Genomic DNA, 7,362 nt, shown 5'->3' on the forward strand with positions numbered 1-7,362 from the left:
GCCATTTGGTTTGCACACACTCCTCTTTTCCGCTTATTATGTCTCAAGCCATTTTCTCTTCTTGTAGTAAGATTGATGGACTAGGGATCACTGGAACATTGGGTCTCCAGCTATCAAGCCTCCTCTCACTGAAATATTTGTAAGTATGATTCAGATAGAAATGCATGTAACTAACTCTGTTGCATTTCTACAAGTTCAGATTCGGAAAATTCAGGGGAGAACTTCAGAAGTAGAGATTTTTCTTTTGTGTTTCTTAAGACTAACGAATAATTAGTGAACAATTTGCACATTGTTCACAAATAATTTGTGTATCAAGAAAACCGTAATTATTCAAGAACTCTCTCTCTCTCTCTCTCCATCCATCTATCTCTGTCTATATATCTAGCAATCTACTCTCTCTCTCTCTCTCTCTCCATCCATCTATCTCTGTCTATATATCTAGCAATCTACTCTCTCTCTCTCTCTCTCTCTCTCTCTCTCCATCCATCTATCTCTGTCTATATATCTAGCAATCTACTCTCTCTCTCTCTCTCTCTCTCTCCATCCATCTATCTCTGTCTATATATCTAGCAATCTACTTAATTTCTTCTCTACACCAAAACTCTTCCTCTCTACCTGAGGATTGATTGTTTACCCTTCAATTTGGGATTTCTGTTGTTTATGTAGGAGAAGGCTACCAATGCTATGATGCTTGCGTCAAGCACTGTCAGATGGGTCATGGGCCCAACTGCCATAGTTGTCACATTTCCGAAAGAAGTTGGCCTGCCCAGCATATTCGACTCTATGCCATGCAGGTCAGGGACCATTCTTTCTTGTGAATATGTTTATATTTTTACTAGTTATGGCTTATGGACTGGTCTGGCATGTGGAAAATGTTAATAGGAGTATAAGAGAACCTGCCCAAGGCATAAAATGAGAACGGGTTCTTAATGTTCCTTTCTGATTTTTCCTTATTTCTGGAAGCCTTTCATGGATGGGGGCCTTTACCATATCCCACCATCTGCATTTTGAGGAATATGCCAAAATCGCCCTCCTTCCTCAAAATGTGAATGTAGGGATGCAAGATTATATTGTATTCCTAGGATGATTTCCTACTTCTGCTAGCGTATTTGTTTGGAGAGAAAACCTCGAAAAGAAAACTAATTTCCCTTATGTGAGTATTTCCACAGTTTGAGTTAAAAAGCTATTGAAGTAGTAATTAATGTTGTTTAATGAATTTGATGTAAAGAATGTTGTCACCTGATGTTTCATGAAAATAGATTGTTTTAATTTCATGCATATAATCAACATCAGATTAATAACTTGCCATTCTGTTTCTTTGCCATAATTCATTGGTCTTGAATTTCACTAAGTTTGTTTAGTTAAGCATTTGGTAATTACATATGATAGGAAACAACAGTTTTCAGAGAATCCAAATTCCAGACAAAGAAGAAATCCAGTTGGCAATATAGTTTAGTACTAGAATTTATATATCCGATATGTGACACGGGTGGGAATTTGTGTCATGTCAGAAATGCAACTGATTAACGAAACATGATGACATATCCAAACAGGCTTTCAACAGTATGGAGGGAACATACATTTTGTGTATGCAAATATAAATTATCAAAGACTGCTTCCCCTCTACGCCTTAGGCAACTAAGAATAATTGCACTGATGATAAATAATAGGTCTCGAACACAGGCAGCCGGCCCCCCCCCCCCCCCCCCCCCACACACACACACACAAAGACCAATCCACTCATCAAGTGGTCCACATATACTTTCAACCAGACTGATATCTGTGCACTGGTTGGATGGTAACTTATTGTACAACTAGCTATGAGTGAGACCTCAATAACCGAATGCTTTTCTACTACAAACATTGGTTAGTCAAATCAGTCTGATTGGGCTGATAAAAAATTGCAAGCTTCCGGAGCAGAACTGGAACTTGTGTTTCATGCGATTGAAGGTGTATGGACTTGAATCTGATGTTAGAATCGACAAAAAAAAAAAACACCTTTTTTGTATTAAAAATACACATCGTAGCTTACATTAAAGATACTGTCTCTCTCCTATTACATATTCTACTGAATGAATGGGTTTTCTAGGTCAGATTTCATTTTGTTTTGCATTCTGTTTGTGTATGAACATTTACTGCATTCCGAGTTCTTCGCTTCTGAGATATTTCATGATGCATGTCAAAAGAACTCGCATTCTTTTGTTCAACCAAGCAATGGTAACAGTAGGGCCTTCATTGGGTTAACCTAGGCTGTTAAACTTGTGGGACCCATCATTTAGTAGGCCATCCCATAAAAGATGAACCTAGCCATCCAATGAAAATGGACAATTGCAACAAATGGTCCTCTTTTAATGGGGTCCAATCAGATGGTCAGGTTCATCTCATGGGGTAGACCTAAGCCATCATGTAGAGGGGTCGCTCTATACACCATGACATCCACAAATACACTGAACCTTACAAAATTCTTTGACGAATTTTTTTTAGTGTTTGCGCATGAAACTTCCTTCTTAATATCAAGGGATATGTGGTGATCTACACTTGAGGTGTGCATAATTGCATATTCTTTTGAATATTGTGTGAATTCTCAAAAATATATATTAAATTTGTGTACGATGAACCGGGTTTTGAGGAAAGTGATGGATGTCATGGCATCGAAGGGCCTGCTTATAGAAGATAATGTCATGTCCAGGTACTTCGTTAATCGCTTGGTTGCTTGTAAAGTTCTCGAAATTAGTATCAACAGTAAACAGACATTCAACCTATTCTTTAGTAGGTTTTATACCTCTCTTTTGCATTGTCTCCATTTGGTACTCTCCAACCCAAAAGGTTCCATATCGGAGCATGTAATCTCCTAACTTCTACTATCCAGATTAGTCTTTAGAGCTTTATTTTCAGTTAATGCATGGTTTCTAGTGTTGTTTTCTCATTTAGTCTTTCAAATATGTATTTCTACAGGTATCAGGTTTTGTAGCATTATTATAAACATTCTTCATGTATGTCCTAGCTAATAAAGGGCTTTTACTGTTACCAAATTCTAGCTGTAAAGAGAAGGAAGTTGTCTCTTGGCATACAGGTAATGCTACTGTGGAAAGCTATTATTATCTAGGGTAATTGGTCTCAAAATATTTTGACATTACTGCATTTTTTTGCTTGCATTTCAACTTGAAGGGTCTTTGTCAAGTTGATCCTAAATCAGTTAGTGCTCATTGGAAGATACTTTTGCTAACCAGTGATGTGCTATAACCAAGGTGAGCCATCTTGATCGTATCTTATCTTTTTGTATGAATTTTTTGTTCTCATTTCCTTTATTGTCATCAGCTTAAAAGAAAATCCTTCTTAGATCACTTACTTTCAGTTTTTTACAATATACTTTTTCTTTCCACAGGAAGTATTAGGCAACTCTAATGACATGCTTGCTTTTCAATCCCATCTTAAAGGTTTTGATTTTGATTTTGGTTCTTTATTATTATTATTTTTTTTCATTTGTGCTTTGTGCATAAATCATATTTTCTTTAGTCAGCCTTGCTTTAAAGCATGTTACATAATTTTTTTCTTCCTTGTATGTTCTTTTCTTACTAGCTAATGATCTTCCAGAGTCTAAGTAGTTGTGTCTTGTGACTGACTGTTCCTACCCCATCACATCTGCAGACACGGATTCCAGCTGCATCAACTTTAGCTGCTCTGTTGGATGGTCCTTCATCCATTTTTCTACAAGTAGCAGAATACAAAGAATCCACAAAACGTGGACCTTTTACTACTCTTTCAAGCTCCCTCGGTTAAATTCTAATGCAGCTTCATACAGGTAGAGGAGAAGTAACATGTTTTAGATTTTGTAGGTAAAGCTCCTCTCAAACCCATGGCATCATTTTTGAAGCACAAAGTGCTTTTCATTGATCCATGGGTTTGAACAAATATGTCGTAAAGCTACTTGTTCTTTACAAACTAAACTATTGGGTGTGCTTGCAGTTGGAGTTGGCCATTCGTTTATTAATATACTAGCTTGCTGTTGTGTGCTTATGTGTTATAGTTTTCTGGCTTCTTACCATGCAGGCTTACTATACTTGATTAGTCATGAAATGCATAGTGGATTGTTGGCATCCTCATTCAAAGTTCTCATGCTTCTGATTGCTGCTACTCCGTATGGTTTCATCTTTAAATGAGAATTTTGTTTTGATTGAAGTTTCTCTTATCATCTGTACACACTACTCAGCAGATTCGTATTGGATTTTATCATGTTTATGTTTTGTGGCACCCTATCATATTCGATTATTTTTCTTTTGTATTTTGTTAGCTTCTTTTATCTACTCATTGCACTACCTATTGCACTGTACATTCCCAGTCACTATAATTCTCCTACCCTTTTTCTCAGAATCATCTGTTTAATGTAATTTTCTTATCAGATCATCACAGCTTATGCTAATCTTGAGATGCCAAGATGGCATAACGAGTTCTCCTCTGAAACACCATTATACATGTTTTTTAAACAAGATTTATCTCAATTTACTTTTGGATTAATTAGGCTTTCTTTTGTTTACACATGAACTTGGGGTTTAAATCTGAAGTAATATCAAAATGTGCTCTATGAATATTCTTTGAAGAATTATTTTAGAACATTTTAACAATATTTGATGTTGTTCACTAAAATATTGTCTATTTTCTAGGTATTCTGAAAATGATGTGCTTTAGAGTTTCTCCACAAGTCATTAAAAGATGCCAAATTTTTGTTCTTTTTCAAAATGACGTAATATTTGCATTGATTTTCTTCTTTTAAACATGGTGTTAAAGCAGAGGCTCGACGCACATAAAGGACGGTGAATAACTGAAGGAAGCAGTAAGGAATATGTTTAGCACGGTCAATGATCCATTGCTCATTGCTTTGAATTTGAATTATGTTGCATAGTAGAGATGAATTGGGAAAGCAGTTGGTTCGTATGGATGGTTGTAGTGTGGTTCTTCATGTGTTACCTTAGCTTTATTTTTCTTTGAAAGATGTGTCATGATTAAACTCCTGCTTATTTGCTAATCCGACTCTCAGATTGGTGGACACTGATTGGATTGTTATCCATTGGTCCTATTTATACAAACAAAAGTCCACCAATCATAGATTAGGACTTTTCACCATATATAATTTTTGGGACTGATTAGAAAAAAGTGAATTCCACAGGTTTAGTTTGAAACAATGTGTGCCACGTACAATTTCCTCATACCAGAGTAACATAAACCTGTCCACTCCCTTTTGACAAACGAAAATAAATGAAAAATATAAACAAACACTTCTTTTCTTAGCTTTGGCTGTTATTCTTCTCTGAACTTGTTCTTTATTTCTTGATCACATCCTATACTATTTCTATTTGTCCAACTCTAGTTTTTTCTTGTACCCTGCTGGTCCTATGACTCTTAGTAGTTCACTACTTTGGGGCTGGTCACACAAACATCAGTGTATCATTGGTCAATAGAAGGTAATATTGCATTTTTTTTTTTGTACCAGGTTTGTGTCTTGAACTTCATTCAGTTTCTCACAGTTTCTCACTCTTCTTTTTTGATAAATCAATTTATATTTCAGTTAGGAACTTCCATTACGTTGTTGAATTGCTGGTTGTAAAATTTACAACACCTCAAAAAAACTTATTTGCAGGTGATTCGGAGCCTATAAAGATGTTTGATAGAACAACTAATTCGATAAATAACCAAACAATTAACTATTGTTGTGGTCCGTCTGAAAAGTGACTTCTCTTGGATATGTGCGTTGATTTGGCAATTAATTTTCATTTATCATTTAAAAAAGTAAATGAGAAACGCTAACGATTTGTAGCCGTCGGCGAATAGGAAACCCTAAACGCCAACGGTTTAAATCCGTCAGTGAGCAATGCCCACACCCCCTTTCACGACGGTTGTCAGGTGGCTGTCGGGGAAGGTCATTGCCGACGGCTTGTAGCCATCGGCGTTGTCCTGTTTTTTTTAGGGCCTGTTTTATTATTTATTATTTATTCCTCTATATTGGTTTGGGATTTTGATATACAGACCGTTCTAGAAATCAGGTTGTCCTACCATAAGCCATTGGTTTTTGGTGTAAGGTTATCCATAGAATAACATTTGTATCAACCTCTCAATACTTGTGCATTTGAGATTACTATTCATTTCTGCTATTTGGAATTGATAAGTGATATCTTTATTTATTTCTTTCGTATTCCGCATTTAATTTTTTAATTTGGCATAGTCCTATTCACCCCGCCCCCTCTAGGACTCTTAACTCGGCCTTTTCAAGTGGTATCAAAGCCTAATAGCTCGTTGTATTTTTGTTATTTGGATTAATTTCCTGAGCTAATCGATCTGAACTTTTTAAGATGTCAAATTTTGATAGTCTCAATCGCTAGGCCTTGTCAAATTTTGATAGTCTCTCAATCGCTAGGCCTCCACCATTTGATGGCTCCAATTATGCCTATTGGAAAGCCAGAATGAAGTTTTTTTTTTTTTTAAGTCCATGGATGAGAGCGTGTGGCAAGCCACAGTGACCAATTGGACCCCTCCAACCACTGGAGTGAAACCATTAGAGTGACTGGTACTGATGGATCTGAAACTGTAAAAGTTACACCTTACTTTTCTTGGACCACTCTTCAGAAAAGTGAGAGTAATGCCAATGCAAAGGCTTTAAATGCTATTACTTACGCACTATCACCGGATGAATTCAAGAGAATTATATCCTGTGATACTGCAAAGCAAGCCTGAGATATTTTGGAAATGATACACAAGGGTACAACAATTGTCAAGAAATCTAAAATTCAAATCCTCATAACTAAATTTGAGGAAATACGTATGGAAGAAAGTGAAACTTTCATAGACTTCTATACAAGATTGAATGACATTGTCAACTCTATGTGGGATCTTGGTGATAGGATTCCAGAAAGTAAAGTCTATGCAAAGATACAGTGCTCGTTGCTTGATCGGTTCAATTCAAAAGTGACCACGTTCCAGGAACTTCGTGATACGAATAATATGGGGTAGAAGAGTTAGTTGGGTCTCTTCAAACCTATGAGTTAAATTTTAAGGTCCTTGAAAGTAAGTCAATTGCCCTTAAGTCTTTTAAAATTATTTCTCATGAAAATAGTAATAATTCTGATTTAGAAACTTCTGAACATGATATGGCTCTTTTAGTTAAAATGTTTTACAGGATTTTCAAAAGTAAAAAGAGGGTTGATTTGTAAAAACCTATTGAAAAGAAAAGACTTAGATCTAAAACTTGGAAATCTCTAAAAGACAGCCAATGCTACAACTGCCATGAATATGGGCATCTAACAAACAAATATCCTAAGAAGGAAAAGTCTAAAAAGAAAGGTATGTTGGCTACATAGGATGAATCTTCCT

At 36.0% G+C, this 7,362-nt stretch overlaps 1 long non-coding RNA gene across 1 annotated transcript; it reads left to right on the forward strand.

Moving 5' to 3' along the window:
- The first annotated feature begins 2,514 nt into the window (after positions 1-2,514).
- LOC131253989 (uncharacterized) lies at positions 2,515-5,733 on the forward strand. The gene is made up of 8 exons (XR_009175407.1): positions 2,515-2,843; positions 2,956-3,073; positions 3,169-3,248; positions 3,386-3,437; positions 3,649-3,802; positions 4,051-4,138; positions 5,405-5,459; positions 5,636-5,733. It is a non-coding gene; the product is annotated as an uncharacterized LOC131253989 (long non-coding RNA).
- The last annotated feature ends 1,629 nt before the right edge of the window (positions 5,734-7,362 follow it).

This window comes from Magnolia sinica, chromosome 8 (genome assembly GCF_029962835.1).
Source record: "Magnolia sinica isolate HGM2019 chromosome 8, MsV1, whole genome shotgun sequence".
Classification (NCBI taxonomy): Eukaryota; Viridiplantae; Streptophyta; class Magnoliopsida; order Magnoliales; family Magnoliaceae; genus Magnolia; species Magnolia sinica.